Raw genomic sequence first — 20,780 nt, 5'->3', positions numbered from 1 at the left:
AATTTATTTTATTTTTATTTTTCATAAAATAAGAAAAAAAGGAACCATTTAGGAAGAAAGGAAGAACACGTGAAAAAGGGCAAGAGAAGAGAAAGAGGGAAGAACGTGGAACCAGAAGGAAAGCATTCAAGAGATTCATCGAGGTAAGGGGGGACTCTTCCTTTTAGTATCTCTTATGTGGTCTTAGGTAATAGGTAGATTGATGTATGGTTTGATTCAATCAGACATTGGGGTTGTTAGGTTAGGTTGTTATAATTGGCTTGAATTGATGATAATTGTGTGAACTATTTGGTTAATAATGCGTTTAAATGATGTTTTGTGGTGTATAATCGAATATATGATGATTGTATGCCTGTATGTGATGTCTGGAATCGTTTTTGGGTGAAAAGGGTGTGAAATTGCAGGGTCTGTCGCAGACTTGGGGTTTGCTGAAATCGCAGGTCCGCTGAGCGGAGGTCCCAACGTAGTTCGCTTCTGTTGGACGTCGCTAGAGGTCCGCTGAGCGGAGGTCTGAAGGATTTCGCTTCTGCCTTGCTTCGCTGAGCGAACCTTGCTGAGCGAGAATTTTCTAAAACTTTAAAATAACGTATCTTTTGATCCGTGAATCATTTCTTAGTGCCGTTTTGGGCGTTGTGCAAGTAATTAAATGTTTTATATGATGGATGATGAATATGGGCAGTAGCCGACTTTATTTCTTTTAAAAACTCGATTTAATTACTTGATGAGAATTGAACATTGTGTGCATATGAGATAGGTTTGACAATGTGTTTGATGTGATGATGAATTGGTTGTGATTATTATTATGATTGTGATGAATGCATGACTATTTGAATGATGTTGAAAACATGTACATACTTATTCGGTGATGTGGTGTTGAGGTGAATTGTTCATCGTGATTCGGTGATGTTTTTAAGTATGTTATGTGTGTTTCATTCATTCATATGCATTTGATGTTGGATCCCGGTGATGTTTGGATCGTTGGTGGACATATTTCCCATTATGCGGAAATTGTGTCGGTGGGCCGTATCTCGATGAGGCGTAGATCGGTTAGGTGGATTGATTCCACAGTTTAATGGTACCACATGCATAGTGTCGGTTGTGTCATTGCATTTTGTCATAACATGATTGTATGGATTTCTGTGTTATGTATTTGTTTACGGTGATTTCCGGTAAACAACCGCTAGTCTTCCAAACTATAATAAATATGATTTGGTTACTCGCAGGATCGACTAGATTGATCCTAGGACACATAGTCAAGAAGATTGTCATCAACGTTCATTCGAACCATATTCATTATTTGTCTTCTTCAATAAGCGTTGTTCGATTAAAGAACAAATAGTCTTGACAATCACTTTGTTATATATAAATGTGACTTCAGCGAAAAGATAAGTAACATAACATAGAAAATTAAAAGGACTATTGAAACGTAAAGAATCTTAAACTGCAGAAATGTAAAAGACTTTGAAAGTAAATAACATGAAAGTAATTCGAAAGTAAATGACATTAAAGTAAAGATACAGAAATGTAAATGGCAAGAAGTAAACGAAATGCAGTAATTCTGGAAAATATTTAAAAGCAAAGGGTAATACACATGTATTAAAATGGTGGTGTCATACGTACATTTTCTCAGCGAACTCTTTCTCTTAACGCTTGATACTTGAGTAAATATGTGAGTGATTTGTACAAAATGAACACACAGAATCCTAACATTAAGACTCCTATTTATACTAGTTTCGACCTTAACGGTCCTATACTAATCTACTGCCACGTTTCTCATAAGAACTTCTAGCGATGCCATCTGTTACTTGGACAGTTATGAAACCGTCTTCGAATTTCAAATCTTCCCGCCTGAGTCTGTCTTCGACGCGTGGCAGTGTATTAAACAAACACTACGAAAAAACACGCTAAGTAGTAATACTTGAATATATTTACAAATTTGTCTAAGTCCCCGAAGACACATACTTTTCACTAGCTTTCAGTATTCATTATCTTCATAGTGAACTTAGAAATCTTTACTCTCGAAGCATGACCATCAGTAGCCATTCTTTTATTTTTAAGGGATGACCATCAGTAACCATCTTTCCTTCGATTTTCTACTTCTTTGAAGGATAAATAATATAAAACGAAATCTTCAGCTAACAGTATTGTAATCTATTATTGTGTGAATCTGAATATGTATAATTGGGTGAACGATATATTATGATGCTTGTTATTTATGAATTGCATAATATTTACTAATTGAGAATGAGACTCACCCTTACATGTTGTCATTTTCAGATTGAGGGGTAGCGACATTAGTGCTTGGTGAGGATGACTCGTAGAGTTTATCCATTTATATTGGGTCGTGTCGGTCATGCTCTGATCTGTAACCCTGGGGAACGATAGTTTTAGAGTTTTATAAGATTATTCCATTTTATTTGGTGCTGGATTATATTTCTGTTTGGTTGTATTTGATGATGGTTCATATTCCGCTGTAATAGACATGATTATGTTTTGGTGAAACGTTTCCTAAAGAAGCATGACTTTGACCATGATTGGTTCATTTATTTTAAATAATTGTGGCACCCTTGTGTGTATGTTTTTACTCTGATTATTTATTTAAATTGCCGCGGGGTTTAGAAGGGTGTTACACTACTTAGAAAACTTGCAAGGAGAAGAACTCGCTCGACCTTGGAACGCTGAAAAACTCAAACAGTACTACAGCTAAACACAGGTGCGGCCCAGGTACACGTCGAGCACCTCATAATGAAACAAACTGACAAAAGCCCGCTCTCTTAATCGAGCAGACCAATTTTCCTTTGGGGGCACGAATACCGAGCATCCCTGTCGTAAGCAAGTACCATGACGGCAGAACGCCCCGCTCGCGAGGGGACTGTTCACGCAATGAGGCTCAGAACTCAGCACAACGAGGCCTGGGACTCACCCTTGCCAGGCACTCATCCCCAGCCATCGACCATAGTTCCACACACTTGGCAATCAACACATTACAATCAAGCAAACCTCCTAACTAAAGAAAAATACGAACAAAAACTACAACAACAATGGCACTTTATTTATTGTCGACAAAAATTACAAATTACATGCATTAAACAAAAGAAAAAAACACATCATTCTGCCCGACGTGCAAACTCCTCCGAATGAAGGGGTACTGATACCAGTCCTCATCCCACTCCGTCTCAGAACCGTCAACGTTGGTCACAACCCTCGCGCCTGAAGACTGAGCCTACACGTCCAGACTGCGAGCCCCCTGAGAACGGGAAGCAGATCCGGCCGAGACCTTCTCCTTCTCCTTATTCTTCTCCTTCACCTCCTTGATTCCACGGGAGCATGAGGTTGTGGAAACCTTTTTCCCCTTTGCGCCACCCTTTCCTGCGTAAAAATGAAGAAGGAGAGGCCCATAAGACCTCCTTTTATAGGAAAAAAGAAAGGGAACAAAAGCATTTGGGAAACAGATAATGCATTAAAAGGAAAAACCGTTGGAAACCAACAACACGCCACCCAAGGAGTCAAAACGCATACACACAAACTTCGAGAAACAAACACAGCAAAGAAAAGCGTTAAAAATAAAGTACGTTCAAATTAAAATCGAGCAGGCTGCCCGAAAATGTGCCCGACTAACGACCATTAAGGCCGAGCCGGTAAAATCCTTACAATCCAAAAACGGGGGGTATCCCCCCGGTACATCATAACAAAATATCAAATGGCGCGCAGGCCAAAAACTTAACACAATAAAACTTCATACACCTTCTTCCACCTGGGTCTCCTCGGTCTCCTAGGTCGCTGGCTCTTCCCCGAAATTCAGAGAGACGATCTGGCCACCTTCCATATGGTAAAGCCTGGTGCCCTCGGTCACCAAATCCACCACATGGTTCTTCAATTTAAGCAGGGCCACAGTGGAGTTGTAGGTGTCCTCGGCGGCAGCAACAAAGTCGCCTCCCAAGACCCGTATGTACTGAATCAAATCCGCCCGGGTCAAGAGAGCTCTCTCCTCCTCCGTCTCGTCCTCCGCAAGAGCCTGAGATCGGCGAAGGGAGGCCTCCTTCACCAAAGAAGACATTATCACTCCATACAGAGTCCGGGAGAGCAAAGTGTACTGCCCCTGCACCTCTGCCAGAGCATCTTCCTTAACTTCCAGCCGAGCCTTCACGGCCGCCAGCTCCTCACCCTACTCCTTCAACTCCAGATCCTGCTCCCCCAAGGCAGATGTCTTGCTCCTGACGTCCTCCTCACGGCCTCCACGGACAAGGGTGCCGAACGGGCGTACAGGGCACCCAGCTCGAGGACCCTGACCATAGCAGCAACATCCTGCACCAAGAACCGCTGGCGAACAGACGGATCCAGGCCCTTAATATGGAGAGACTCTGCCCAGGGGATAGTCAGAGAGGGCCCTCCTTCGAAAAACCGAGGCTGGAGAAAATAGGAAGGTAGAGTAAAGACATCCCCGGCCTCCTCCTGAGTCAGGCCCACTGCTTCAACCCTCTGCCGCTTATGCCGGACCAAAGCCTCTGGATCCGGCTGCTGACGAGGAGGAGAAGGATGAACCACCGCGGGCCTCAATGATTTCCCTTGCTCGGAAGCCCGTAGCAGAGATCCAACAGCCGCAGGAGAGGAGGAGGAAGTGCTTGAACCAGTCGCCGGAGATCTCGGCACGACAGCTAACCGAGGACCAGCATTCTTTTTGACAACCGCTTTAGCTTTGCTCACCTATTTGAGCATCCTATCATGGCGTGCCCGATCCATTGATTATGAAAAAAGGAAACAAACACGTAAGAGTTAGCCCGTCATAAACCATTATTATAAAAAAGGATTCAGACACAAAAAAAGAGAAAAAACAAAGGGGAAGGGGGGCAAATACCCTGGTAAGCCACATCACCCTCATCAGTCCCACTGGCCAACAAGTCCTTTATGCTAATAACGCCCGGCTCCGTAATAGGATTCCCTGCACAAATTTCTGGAGGATGGCATAATCAGCCCGAGCATCCTCGTCCAGATCCGACACCCTGGTAATGTACTGGTCGGTCCCATACACAAAATGGTACCGCGACCAGAAGAACCTAAACTTCTGCCTCCGAGCGGTAACAGGCTCTCCTATGTCATTGAGGATCGGGCGACCATGCACATCTAAAGTTGGCACCCGGGCAAAGACACTGTCACGGGCCTCCCGAGACTCGGGGCGGATGAGATAGAAGCGCGGCTTATAATTTTTCAACAAGTCCGAATAGGACTTAAAGATCTTCTTGGACTGTTTGAGAGACACCCACCCGAAATGACCGTCAACTACCTTCCGCTGCACACAGAAGATATAGAAGAACAAGGGAATGGTCGTTGTAATACGGTGAACTGACTTTTTATCGATCGAAATGTCGCGGTTAAGCAAGAGTCGCCACCGACTTTTATTTTATCCAAACAATATTCGGAAAGGCAAAAAGAAACAGAAAAAAACCTTTTAAAAGAAATCTGAGTTCGGGGGGTAATTTATGCAAAGGGAAGGTGTAAGGCACCCTTTGCATCCATGGTTTTCCATGGGCTCTTAATTGCTTTGCTCGTTTTGAAACCAAAAGTTTAGAAATGTATAGAAGATGAAGAAACAAGGACTTTAGCTCGTAAATGAGCGTAGCCTTGAAAGTGTTTAGAAAATAGTAGAAAGATGTTTTTAAACCAGAGCATGCAATTAAGGGCTAATTACCTGGTTAGATGAAAAATGTTCTTTTAGCCTTTCAGAGTAAAAGGATCTATCCTTGCCATAAGAGGGCAGGAAGCCTTTCATTTGGAGGTTGAAGGGTCATCGAAGCATCCTTTGCCATAAGACTGTCCCATGCCATAGGAGGGCAGGTAGTCTAAGGCAAGGATCAGAATAAGCCATTTTTCGTTAGGCAACCAGAAGATACCTCAGCCTTTTTCCGTAGGCAACTTCCGAGGGTCGAGGTCATTTGTGTATCGAAGACAGCATCATTTAGGGTCGTGACCTTTTTATCGAGGCAACATGGCTGAGGTATCCTCATATTCGAGGGACATGGCTTATTCTGCAAAAATACAAGGCGACAGGCAACAAGGCAACAGGCAGCAAGGCAACAGAGAGGTTACCCCAAAAGTGTGCGTGGGTGCACCAATCACGTGATTATGTTCAGTTATGTTATCTTATAAAATTACGTGATGCTAATTCAATTAATAAGTTGCACTCCCTATAATTACTAATCACACAATAATATAACAATAATAATGGGGAAGGGAAATTGTAACCAGCGGAGGAGAGGGGAATTGAAACCAGCGGGATATAAAAATAAAAGGCAAACGGCTTAACACAAGTAATAATTTAAAATAGGGTTTAGGGTTACCAACGTTCGTAGCTTTGACAATTTGATAAACCCTGAAAATTGGAAAAGAAAGAATAAACAGAAGGGTGAGTGCATTATCAGTTCGGAGGCGAACGGGATTAACCCTAAAATAAAGAATAGAGAAATTTAAAATAAACAAAGTAAATAGATACTTAGCTTCGAATTTGATCTGATATGGTTGGTTGGGCGCCTTTAGGGTTGCCCCTGAAAAGGCAAGGCAGAAAGAGATGAATGCAAAGCAAACCCTAATTTAAACTATAAATCAAATATAATTTAAATTAAATTAAATAGAGTACTTAACTTCGTATTTTGGATCAGGCGCGTAGTCGGGAGGCACTTGAAAAGACAATCCTGAAAAGGCACAGAAGAAGAAGATTTTCAGTGTATGGCATGATCTTCGTAATACCCTAATTAGGGTACGAATAAAAATAAGAAAATATAAACGATTTGATTAATTATTGGTCTCGCGACCTAATTAGTTAAATCGGGATAAGAAAATAAAATCGAGGGTAAAAATACATTTTATGAATCTTTGGAATTAAAATAAAATAAATGTGATTTTTTAAAGGTATGTATATAAATATTTAAATGCAAATTAAAAATAAATAAGCAATATAAAATTAAAAAGAATATATAAATAAATAAATAAGCTATTAATATAAAAAAATAATTTGAAAATAAAATATAATACTTTCTTTATATATATAATAGAAAAAAAACAAATAAAAAAACAATTAATATCATTTAAATAAAAACAATTATATAATAATAGATAAATAAAAATTTAAAATAAAAACTTAGCTTGATTGTATGTGGTCGAGTCTGTGAGATCCATGGTGGATTGCTACGTGCTGAGCCGTTGGATCATCCTTGGCTTGGATCTAATGGTCCTGGATGGAGGTCTATGGTAATCCACCTGATGAAGGCGCGTATAGAATCTATGTGCGAATTGTCTCAAAAATATGAAGGGTATGAGGGATCGAACCCCCACCCTTTAGGTCCTCAGCGCGTTTCCCAAACCAACTCAGCCAAGTAACGTCTTTGATTGAGAAACGTGATAAAAGCTTAATATGAAAAAACACAACATACAGAAATAAAAAAGGCGCGCGATTCAAATAGCCCAATGACCAGGTGACACGCACTCGTCTTCAAGCTCCAGACCTGCAAGTTAAATCAATATTTGCTACGAATTGGCTGCGACTCCGTTCGCAGCAAACTAGACCTGAAATCAACAAAATCGTGTACACGCAACAAAAATCTAATTGCAAGCCATGGTTGCGATCAGTGTGTTCATACGAATTCACCTATGTTAATGTTAATGTCTGATTCTTTTCAAATCCAGAAGCCCTAAATTTAAAGTATAAACCCTAAATCGGCAATTAAGCTTAAACATGCGTGAAAATCCAATTAAACTTCCAGAAACCTTCAATGAATTGTTATGAACAATAATATGCAATTAAAAAACACTGATGATGCATGAAAATTGCAATTCGATCCGATTTACAGATGAACAAGTCGTGAGATATTACCTCGTGTTCTTGAGGTTCTGAATCTTGATTTCGATCGCAAATGCTTCCTTAGGGGTCCAGGGATGGTTTGCAATCAACAAATATCCTCGAATTGGCTTGTAACTCCAATTTTGGATTTGAAGTTTTCTTGAGTTTTTTTGCACTCGGACTAGGGTTTTTCAGAGCAGAAATTTCTGACCTCTGCCTTCTGGATTGATTTTGTACTTATAGGGAGAGCTTTAGGTCAAGAAAATGGATCAAATCTTTTTTGAATCAATAATTGAATGTGATGAAAATTTTATTGAAATTTGCCATGGATCCTTTCTAAAATTAGCCAATATAATCCAATATTATGCCAATCTTCTTTCCACGAATTTGAACCAATATTTTGTGTTAATTGATGATTGGAATGAGTCATAAATAAAACCAAATCAAATTTTTCTAATTATATGATTTATTTGATTTTTAATCATTTTTAATATGAATAAAAATTCATAATAAATCACATAATTCAAATAAATTTGTGGTAATTGATTCTTAGGCTTTGGATAACTTGGAGACCAAGATTGAATCAAAATAACTTAGGCCCATTTGCAAAAATATTCAAATTCTTTCACATTTTTTCTCCGAAAAAGCTCATCTTTGACAAGGCCTATTTCCCTCAATTTTTGAGGTATGGAGGTGTTCTAAGACATTCTAGAAACCTTAGAGAGTCCTCTAACCAATGTCTTTGGTCTCATATCAAAATCCTTTTCCTTTCTCATTTTATGTCCTTTTGAAAAAAGTGTCTTTTTGTTGACTTTTGAAAAGGACCTTGAATGTTTAAAGTCATATCTCTTAAACCATTGACCTATGAGCTCTGATTCTTGGACCATTGGATAGAGGAATGAATTCCCTTTAGAATGAGCTTTAGTGGAAATTTTTCCGATGAAGTATGAATATTTGGCGAATTTTCAAAGTTTGGTTGACTTTTTCAGTTCATGCCCAAAATAGTAACTTTTGACTTTTGACTTTTCTGATCTTTCCTTGCATCATCATGATCAATCTTTGATCAAATGATGATTTTAGGGTTATGAGGATGTTGTTGACCAAATACCTTGAGTTTTGACTGTATAATGACTGTTTTGCCCTTGGGAGTCGACTGTTGACCTAATCAGGATTTGAGGGTCTAAATTTGCTCTGTTTGACTTGAAACTTTATATGGAGATACTTTGGGATGTTAGTGACCCTATGGAACCACCTTGAGCCATTGATTCAATGATTTTCCTCTGAATTATTCAAACCCTAGTTTAGAACTTCTGTGTGGGAGACTGTGTTTTGGAGCTTTGTATTTTGATTTGAATTTGAATAGAAGGAATAATGTGGGCAAATTTTGGGGTATGACAGCTGCCCCTGTTCAATTATCTTAAACCTGAAGATGTAGAGTGGTTTGTATGCCAGTCGGTATCTGAAGGTGGAAGGTGATTGAACACTAGAATACCACGAAATTTGCCCTAGCTGAAGTAGGGACTTTTGTCGGGGACGGGCTTAAAGATGCCATCCAGGTATTTAGAAAAGATATATGATGGAGATGGGCTTAAAGATGCCATCTGACTTGATGAACTCGAGAGTTAGAATGCGTCATACGTTAGACTGTTTCTAGTTTGCATCCGTAGATGTCTGGAAGACCGTGCGTTAGGCTGATGGATAAGTCGTGCGTTAGACTAATCTTGATTGCATCCTCAGATGTCTGGAAAACCGTGCGTTAGGTTGATGGATAAGCCGTACGTTAGACTACCCAATTTGCATCCGTAGATGTCTGGAAGACCGTGCGTTAGGTCGAAGAATAGATCGTGCGTTAGACTATTCTCAATTGCATCCTCAGATGTCTGGAAAACCATGCGTCAGGTTGAAGGAATGAGTCGTGCGTTAGACTAATCCCGATTGCATCCTCAGATGTCTGGAAGACCGTGCGTTAGGTCGGTGGATGAGTCGTGCGTTAGACTTATCCAAATTGCATCCGTAGATGTCTGGAATGCCATGCGTCAGGCGTTTGCTTTGTAATGCACCTGTCAAACATTGTTAGTTTTTTCATGCAATGCCATGATGCATGAGTTATATACTTCTCAAAATAAATGAGGAATATGTATATGATGTATGAATGTGTTTATGACTTATGATATTTGTTTATGTATGTTTATGACTTGTGATATATGTTTTATGACTTGTGTGGCTAGAATCGTCTGATTGAGAAGATACATCTCTATGTCATTAAAAGCTTGATGTTTTGATCTTTTCTTAGAGAGGCTTAGCTGGGGATTTATGATTTCTGCTTGGGGATGATCAGTGACTTGATGTACCCTGGTTGAGGAGATAAACCATGTTGGAGAAGAGCAACATGTTGGGGAACCGGCAATGTTGAAGAGGTGGACTCTGTTGAGGAGCTATATCTTTTGTTGGACGAGTATGTTTGAAGATGTCTTTTTTGAGGATTACTTTGTGGGGATATGATCTTATGAACCTGGCTCTGTGGGGAGATGTGGGTGTCTTGAAAGTTGCCCCCAGTATCATAGTAACTTACTACTTGATTCAGGACACGCCACTGAGTATTGATCAAGATGTTGAACTTGGACTTGCATAGATTTGCCCCAGTTAGTGGGAACTTTGGAAAGATTCGCCTCGCGAGGACTTTATGAGATGTGCACTTTGGGCGACATGCCCCTAGTAATCATAGACTCATGACAATGTCTCACGTTGATTGGGGAGTAGCTTTAGATATTCTTGAATGCTTGCCCCTGATTGTTCGAGCATCCATGAGAGATTCTCGGAATCTTGACCTGATTGCCCCAGATTGATTGGGCAAAGCGTGCCATGCCCCTTGTATGCATAGGAGACATTGCTTCTTGGAGTAATCTTGTCTGTCGGGATAACTTTCAGTCATTAGTTGTACCCTGTGCAAGTTCTTTCTGATGCTAACATTTGAAATTATGTAGCAGAATATGTTTAATAATGTATTCATGAGATGCAATGCATATGTTTGTCTCGTTTTTTGAAAGCATTTAAACAGAAGATGTAAAAAGCATGATATTTGTAAAAACATGATATTTGTAACAATGTGATGTTTGCAAAAACGTGATATCAACTCGGAATTTGTGGTAAACCTTAAGGAGTCAGGATACCTTTTTGGTGACAGTATGCTTTCGAACTAACCATGCTTCAGTTAGGACTTTCAAGGGTTGTAACGTGGCTTGGTTCACGGTTTAAGAAACAAAGGATAATGGCTCAAAATTTATTTATACCCATCCCTTTCTTCGTGATGTTCTTCAGTCCTAAGCTCAGTTAATCCGGCTTATGCATTCAAGTTCCAAGAGACTTTTGGATTTGCACCTTTGATAATGTTGATGGTTCACAAGCAGATAGAACTTTTGAGATGCCAGTCACTTCTTCCTTTTGGTAGTCATAACGTTGTGTTGTTCAGGAATTTATTGACTTCTCTTTTTTCATCCTTTTGATATCCCTAACTTTTGCCTGAACTGTCTATTTTTGAGTTTACAGTCAGCGGGATGCCTTGATTTTTGCCTAAGCCATCTTTTTGATTTTTGACTTAGCAGGCTTTTCTTTGTATATATGTTTTTTCCATTTCTTTTTTGAAAGATATTGACTGCCTTGTTTGATGATTGATGAACCGTCATTGTCTTTTGATTGACATTTCCAACACTTCTTTGATGTGCGCGGATGAACGCTTGTGATTGAAACCTTTGTTGAAAGGTGTACTGAATGATTCTCTTAAAATAGAATGCACAGCCAAATTAACTGAGAACTACCCTGCCCCAGGTTATGATCAAGGGTTTTAATTAGTACAAGAAAGAAACTTCTACTTCTTAGGCTCAAAGGGGTTGACGAGGGATTAACATCCTTATATCTCCACTGTTTAGGAATTGAAACAATGCCTGTACATCGTCAGCATAGTCCGCTCAAAAGCATACTGTATGAGGTTGCGGTATCGTTTTCGTCATCCTCCCTCAAAAGGTATACAACTTTAGCAGGAGTTGAGTATCATAAAACATATGCAAAGTAAAGATGCAGTTTAGATGAGTGATAGCGAAATAATTTATTCAAGACAAACATATGCAATGTACTAATGATGATTATTAAAACAAATAATGTCTATCATGAGTCAGATGTTTAAACAAGCAGAAAAGAAAATTGCAAATGGAAGTAGATCTAATGATCCAAAAGTTCGTCCGTCTAGACGTCAATTAGTCTTGTCATGACTGGGCATAGGAGCGGTGATCACCACGTGAGTTTCGGGAGGGTTGAATTTGATTTCCCCGTTATCGATTAGATCTTGGATATTATCCCTCAACGTCCAGCAATTGTTTTTGTAATGTCCAGGAATGTTGGAATGATACGCGCACCTCGCATTGAGTTTATATCCAGAGGTGTTAGAATTCTTAAGAGCATCCCTCAGAGTAATCAATCTGGTCCTCAACAGATGTTGTAATGTTTGAGCCAACGACATATTGATCTTTGTGACTTGACGCTTAGGTACATCTGGCTTGCGTCGTTGTTGTGGAACTGGTGTAGAGATCAAAATTGTCCCCACAGATTGGTTTTGTTCATTGCGACCTTTCCGGTTGTGCTCAGCATTAGTCAGGTGAGGTTCGGGTCATACATTTAGACCATATGTGATAGAGGAGGTCAGAGCAAATAGACCATATATATTGAGGGACATCAGAAGTAGTCGTACATTTAGACCTTGTCTGTTGAAGGATGTCAGAACGAGTTACTCATTAAACCATATCTGCAGAGGAATGTCAGAACGAGTCATACATTGGACCATATCTGAGGAGGAATATCAGAATGATCCATACATTAGACCATATCTGAAGAGGAATAGCAGAACGAGTCTTACATTAGACCATATCTTGTTGAGGAATAGCAGAACGAGTCGTACATTAGACCATATTTGTTGGAATGTCAGAACGAGTCATACATTGGACCATATCTGAGGAAGGATATCAGAACGAGTTTATTCATTAAACCATATCTGAAGGAGAATACCAGAACGAGTCATACATTAAACCATATCTGATGAATAATGCCAGAACGAGTCATACATTTAGACCATATCTGACTGGAAATACCGGAACGGGTCGTACATTAGACCATATCTGATAGAGAATGCTTGCTTGTTAGAGTCGATGAGTTTTTTGACGAAGTTTTGGAATATAGAAGGGCTTGTCATAATGAATCTCCAGCTCGATTATATCTGAGAGGAATGATTGTCGAGGCGGAACCTGAAAGCAATGTCATGAATGCAAATGAAATGTTTTCAAGGATCTTTAAGGAATTTAGTTAGCAACATTGGAAAGTGATCTGGTCGCATCTTTGTCTGAAGAAATCTGAACTTTGTCTTTGAACGTCTTTCTTTGAGAATCAAGCTCACCATATCGAGTGGGTCATCGCCTCTGATTCGAGATACTTCTGATTTTGAAAGTATATGGCTAGAGGAAAATAAATCCTCTTGCCCCTTGATAGGTAATGTGTCTCTGAATTGGAAGGTATGCGGCCAGAGGAAAATGAATCCTCTTGCCCCTTGATTTGAAATTCGGTCCTTGATAAGAGTACCTGAAATTGTGCGCCCTAAATCTCTAAGATCCTTGAAAGGGTTAGTTAAATCGTGTTATGCTTATGATGTCATGAATGTTATGCGGATGCAATTCATTAGGCATAGTGTGAGATAGTAAGGGCAAACACGTCCTTTTAACAAAACCTGCAAAGAACGAAGGTTAGTAGCAAACACAAACAAGTCACACAAGTCACACAATTTTTTGGCTTAAGGCTTGCATGGAGTTTGATCAGGTGTCCTTCCCAAGGGTATTTCTATGGATAAGGAGATTTCAGCAACAGGTTCTACAAGTTATCCAGAATTGTCAGCCCTTCTAAAGCACCCTCGGACATGATGCATTTGCACCATGCAATGATACTTTGAGAAAGAACCTATCTGAATTGTAGCATCGGGTAGCGACTAGTTCTTAACATTTGTCAAGAGTAGTCCCCCCACTACGTTCCTAAAGGCCAGGATGGGTTAAGGGTAACTAAAGGTCCTTGAGCTCCGGCGCACCCACATACACATACATAGACCCCCCTCATTCGAGAAAGGTGTGCATATGCTATGGAGTCCTAACTCAAGTGTGAACTTCATATTGACTCATCTCCCACATATGTGAAAGAGGTCGCCATGACTATGCCACTCCTAATCTTAAGTGTTCTTGAATCCGGGAATAGGATTCGTCCTTCAATTTTCCCAAAACACCCCTGAAAAATAAAACAAACAAAGCAAACAATAGAAAACATTTAAGTGATTCCTAAACTCTTGAGGTAACCCCTCTTTTATCGAAAATTCCCCAGCAGAGTCGCCAGTTCTGTAATACGGTGAACTGACTTTTTATCGATCGAAATGTCGCGGTTAAGCAAGAGTCGCCACCGACTTTTATTTTATCCAAACAATATTCGGAAAGGCAAAAAGAAACAGAAAAAAACCTTTTAAAAGAAATCTGAGTTCGGGGGGTAATTTATGCAAAGGGAAGGTGTAAGGCACCCTTTGCATCCATGGTTTTCCATGGGCTCTTAATTGCTTTGCTCGTTTTGAAACCAAAAGTTTAGAAATGTATAGAAGATGAAGAAACAAGGACTTTAGCTCGTAAATGAGCGTAGCCTTGAAAGTGTTTAGAAAATAGTAGAAAGATGTTTTTAAACCAGAGCATGCAATTAAGGGCTAATTACCTGGTTAGATGAAAAATGTTCTTTTAGCCTTTCAGAGTAAAAGGATCTATCCTTGCCATAAGAGGGCAGGAAGCCTTTCATTTGGAGGTTGAAGGGTCATCGAAGCATCCTTTGCCATAAGACTGTCCCATGCCATAGGAGGGCAGGTAGTCTAAGGCAAGGATCAGAATAAGCCATTTTTCGTTAGGCAACCAGAAGATACCTCAGCCTTTTTCCGTAGGCAACTTCCGAGGGTCGAGGTCATTTGTGTATCGAAGACAGCATCATTTAGGGTCGTGACCTTTTTATCGAGGCAACATGGCTGAGGTATCCTCATATTCGAGGGACATGGCTTATTCTGCAAAAATACAAGGCGACAGGCAACAAGGCAACAGGCAGCAAGGCAACAGAGAGGTTACCCCAAAAGTGTGCGTGGGTGCACCAATCACGTGATTATGTTCAGTTATGTTATCTTATAAAATTACGTGATGCTAATTCAATTAATAAGTTGCACTCCCTATAATTACTAATCACACAATAATATAACAATAATAATGGGGAAGGGAAATTGTAACCAGCGGAGGAGAGGGGAATTGAAACCAGCGGGATATAAAAATAAAAGGCAAACGGCTTAACACAAGTAATAATTTAAAATAGGGTTTAGGGTTACCAACGTTCGTAGCTTTGACAATTTGATAAACCCTGAAAATTGGAAAAGAAAGAATAAACAGAAGGGTGAGTGCATTATCAGTTCGGAGGCGAACGGGATTAACCCTAAAATAAAGAATAGAGAAATTTAAAATAAACAAAGTAAATAGATACTTAGCTTCGAATTTGATCTGATATGGTTGGTTGGGCGCCTTTAGGGTTGCCCCTGAAAAGGCAAGGCAGAAAGAGATGAATGCAAAGCAAACCCTAATTTAAACTATAAATCAAATATAATTTAAATTAAATTAAATAGAGTACTTAACTTCGTATTTTGGATCAGGCGCGTAGTCGGGAGGCACTTGAAAAGACAATCCTGAAAAGGCACAGAAGAAGAAGATTTTCAGTGTATGGCATGATCTTCGTAATACCCTAATTAGGGTACGAATAAAAATAAGAAAATATAAACGATTTGATTAATTATTGGTCTCGCGACCTAATTAGTTAAATCGGGATAAGAAAATAAAATCGAGGGTAAAAATACATTTTATGAATCTTTGGAATTAAAATAAAATAAATGTGATTTTTTAAAGGTATGTATATAAATATTTAAATGCAAATTAAAAATAAATAAGCAATATAAAATTAAAAAGAATATATAAATAAATAAATAAGCTATTAATATAAAAAAATAATTTGAAAATAAAATATAATACTTTCTTTATATATATAATAGAAAAAAAACAAATAAAAAAACAATTAATATCATTTAAATAAAAACAATTATATAATAATAGATAAATAAAAATTTAAAATAAAAACTTAGCTTGATTGTATGTGGTCGAGTCTGTGAGATCCATGGTGGATTGCTACGTGCTGAGCCGTTGGATCATCCTTGGCTTGGATCTAATGGTCCTGGATGGAGGTCTATGGTAATCCACCTGATGAAGGCGCGTATAGAATCTATGTGCGAATTGTCTCAAAAATATGAAGGGTATGAGGGATCGAACCCCCACCCTTTAGGTCCTCAGCGCGTTTCCCAAACCAACTCAGCCAAGTAACGTCTTTGATTGAGAAACGTGATAAAAGCTTAATATGAAAAAACACAACATACAGAAATAAAAAAGGCGCGCGATTCAAATAGCCCAATGACCAGGTGACACGCACTCGTCTTCAAGCTCCAGACCTGCAAGTTAAATCAATATTTGCTACGAATTGGCTGCGACTCCGTTCGCAGCAAACTAGACCTGAAATCAACAAAATCGTGTACACGCAACAAAAATCTAATTGCAAGCCATGGTTGCGATCAGTGTGTTCATACGAATTCACCTATGTTAATGTTAATGTCTGATTCTTTTCAAATCCAGAAGCCCTAAATTTAAAGTATAAACCCTAAATCGGCAATTAAGCTTAAACATGCGTGAAAATCCAATTAAACTTCCAGAAACCTTCAATGAATTGTTATGAACAATAATATGCAATTAAAAAACACTGATGATGCATGAAAATTGCAATTCGATCCGATTTACAGATGAACAAGTCGTGAGATATTACCTCGTGTTCTTGAGGTTCTGAATCTTGATTTCGATCGCAAATGCTTCCTTAGGGGTCCAGGGATGGTTTGCAATCAACAAATATCCTCGAATTGGCTTGTAACTCCAATTTTGGATTTGAAGTTTTCTTGAGTTTTTTTGCACTCGGACTAGGGTTTTTCAGAGCAGAAATTTCTGACCTCTGCCTTCTGGATTGATTTTGTACTTATAGGGAGAGCTTTAGGTCAAGAAAATGGATCAAATCTTTTTTGAATCAATAATTGAATGTGATGAAAATTTTATTGAAATTTGCCATGGATCCTTTCTAAAATTAGCCAATATAATCCAATATTATGCCAATCTTCTTTCCACGAATTTGAACCAATATTTTGTGTTAATTGATGATTGGAATGAGTCATAAATAAAACCAAATCAAATTTTTCTAATTATATGATTTATTTGATTTTTAATCATTTTTAATATGAATAAAAATTCATAATAAATCACATAATTCAAATAAATTTGTGGTAATTGATTCTTAGGCTTTGGATAACTTGGAGACCAAGATTGAATCAAAATAACTTAGGCCCATTTGCAAAAATATTCAAATTCTTTCACATTTTTTCTCCGAAAAAGCTCATCTTTGACAAGGCCTATTTCCCTCAATTTTTGAGGTATGGAGGTGTTCTAAGACATTCTAGAAACCTTAGAGAGTCCTCTAACCAATGTCTTTGGTCTCATATCAAAATCCTTTTCCTTTCTCATTTTATGTCCTTTTGAAAAAAGTGTCTTTTTGTTGACTTTTGAAAAGGACCTTGAATGTTTAAAGTCATATCTCTTAAACCATTGACCTATGAGCTCTGATTCTTGGACCATTGGATAGAGGAATGAATTCCCTTTAGAATGAGCTTTAGTGGAAATTTTTCCGATGAAGTATGAATATTTGGCGAATTTTCAAAGTTTGGTTGACTTTTTCAGTTCATGCCCAAAATAGTAACTTTTGACTTTTGACTTTTCTGATCTTTCCTTGCATCATCATGATCAATCTTTGATCAAATGATGATTTTAGGGTTATGAGGATGTTGTTGACCAAATACCTTGAGTTTTGACTGTATAATGACTGTTTTGCCCTTGGGAGTCGACTGTTGACCTAATCAGGATTTGAGGGTCTAAATTTGCTCTGTTTGACTTGAAACTTTATATGGAGATACTTTGGGATGTTAGTGACCCTATGGAACCACCTTGAGCCATTGATTCAATGATTTTCCTCTGAATTATTCAAACCCTAGTTTAGAACTTCTGTGTGGGAGACTGTGTTTTGGAGCTTTGTATTTTGATTTGAATTTGAATAGAAGGAATAATGTGGGCAAATTTTGGGGTATGACAGTCGTCGCTATTGATAAGTGCCAAAATGTACTTATTCTGTGTATGTAAATAGTGGCACTTGTCGATACTTTTGTTAATACTGTTTGAATAATTCCCCGTTTTGTGTATAAATACGTATACTTTGTGAATAGTTGTATTTTCATATACTTTTATACCATTTGATAGTTTTTCCTGTGATTGGTAGGTAGTTATGCATATTGGAGCCTTAAGGAATAAAGTGTCAAAGGCACAACTTCGAATTCGCAGTTTTGATGCAAGCCCGCTTAGCCACCGTCAAGCGGACTTCCATAGGATCAAAATAAGGATGACCAAAATCATCATTTTGGTTTCCATTCATTCATTATTGGATAGAGCATTGAATAAGCTTTCCAACGCTTCGAATCGGGCGCAATTCGGAGTTACGGTTCTCGAGTTATAGCGAAAACAAAATCTGATTTTTAGCAGACTCCGCTAAGCGGACTCTGTGCCGCTAAGCAGAACTGAGAATTTTCAGACTTGTTAAAAAGGGGAAAAAATCACATTTTTAGGTTATGGGTTGGGTATTTTTGAGTTCCAACACCATCAACTTCATTCTTAGAGTAGGATTAGCTTAGAAAACAACATCAGGTCATGCACTTGGAAGATCGGAGGTGGATTTCTCATCAATCGGAGCTGACAACCCGCGAGATGTTTGGTTTATCTCTTCTATTCTCTGTGTATTTCTTTGTGTTGGGTTTGTTTGTATATTTACTCGAATCTTATGTATATTTACCGATTATAATGTTATGTTTAACTTGCTTTACAAATCTGTGTTGATGTTGTTCTGGATTTTTGCTCTATGCTGGGGATTTTGGTTGCTTTAGAGATAAACTTCTTGAATCCTTATCTAGGATGATAATTTGTTGGTTCTGAACTCTAGAGATAGATTTAGAGTTAGCATTCACTGTGGGTATCTGTACTTAATACTTTCGTGTTTGGGCGGCGCGTGAGAGATCACTGACGTGATAATACGGATGTTCTCGCGACTTCACGTTAGATCTAATCTTAGTTGTGAGATGATCTCGTTTGTGTTCCAGAGATGGACGCTTATGTGAGAGATACGTGATGACATAGATGAGTATCGTAGGTTGAGTATAACGGGTTGGTAAGTGTATGTTTGTGAAGAGTGAACATATTTACATTCCTGATAAGTTATTTCTCTTCTAAGAATGTGTTTATTCTTTTCCTATCTATATCTTTGTTTACTTTTTGCTCATTCAATTCAAAGTTCGAAACCTTAGAAACTGTTGAATGGCATCTCTCCATCTCTGAGGACGATAATTCCCGGATCAATATTTCCAAATCTTTTTTGTTGCTTGCCCTATACTGCATTCAACAACTATCTTCAGATATGAGCAGGTCAGCTCAAACGCCCGGATGAACGCCATCGCGTTTGGATGGAGTTGCCCAGGAGCCACCTCCAGGTGGTTAAAAACAGCCATCTGAAATTCAGTAAAGGGAACACGAAAACCCATCTTCCTGAAGACCACCTCATACATCGGGATCAAATCAGGGGCATAGACATCACAAATACGGTCCTCCTCCGCGGGGATGAGCATGGACCACCCGTTCTTGGTCGCATCCCCCGCAGGATCCACGTGACCCCCTATCTCCAGGAAAATGTCCAAGCTATCCTCTACAAAAAGAATCTAGATATCGAGCGCCTCCGGCAGCACCCACGATTCTAGAGGCCCCCGTTGCGCCGGGGGAGTCGCGGACGACGAGCCCGACGTGGTAGGACGTCCTAGATCGTCCATACTCACCTGAAAAACAAGGGAGAACAGTGAATTCGACATTACAATCAAATCCACCCTTCCACCACCGTTTAGAGTGAAAGGGCGCACCAACAATCCGAGGACGAAGCGACCCCCGACCACATCCTTCCCGAGGAAACGGTCGCCGAGCAAAAGGTGACTCGCGCCAAAGGGAAGGTTTAATATCCATACTACACCATGATAGTACCCTTTCAAGAGAAAACCTAAAATTACTCTAAAGGGTGATCAAAACCCCCAATAACAGTTGACAAATTAGAAGCTAAATTTGAAACAAATAACCTAGTCGTTTACAATCGTCAGCGGTGGAGAAGCTAACCATCTCCACCGTCTACCACCAACAAACCTTCAAACTCTCTCCAAAATCGTTCCAAAAACCCTATTTTAGCCACATGCAGACGATTTCTAGAACAATCAAAGCACGAAAACTAAAAACGAAGGGAAAAGAGAACTTACAAGTAAAGATTCTTGAAGAGGGATCGGAGATTGATGGTGAAGCTTTGCGGAGGAGCACACAGTCGGCGACGAAGGGAGAGAATCAGAGGAAACAAATTTGAAAAGTTTGGAGAAAATGGCAGCCCTGGGTATTTATAAGCGCCTAAAAACGTCATGTGCGGCGCACGTGACCTTTGGAAATGGAATGACCATCATTAAACCTAGTGGCCTATGGATAGACTAGCCATCATCACGCATTAAATGCGACACGTCCCCCAACTGACAACCCTGAAGTGACACGCTTCCCAGCTTCTGGTCTAACCTTTCCCCTCCTCGTAGCTCCGGGCTGCTCCCCTCGGAGCACCAGGTCCGTATCCTAGGCAGATCTCTTCTGCCTATCGA

The sequence above is a fragment of the Vicia villosa genome, unplaced genomic scaffold (assembly GCF_029867415.1).
Source record: "Vicia villosa cultivar HV-30 ecotype Madison, WI unplaced genomic scaffold, Vvil1.0 ctg.000113F_1_1, whole genome shotgun sequence".
NCBI lineage: Eukaryota > Viridiplantae > Streptophyta > Magnoliopsida > Fabales > Fabaceae > Vicia > Vicia villosa.
Note: the sequence above shows the minus strand (reverse complement) of the source record.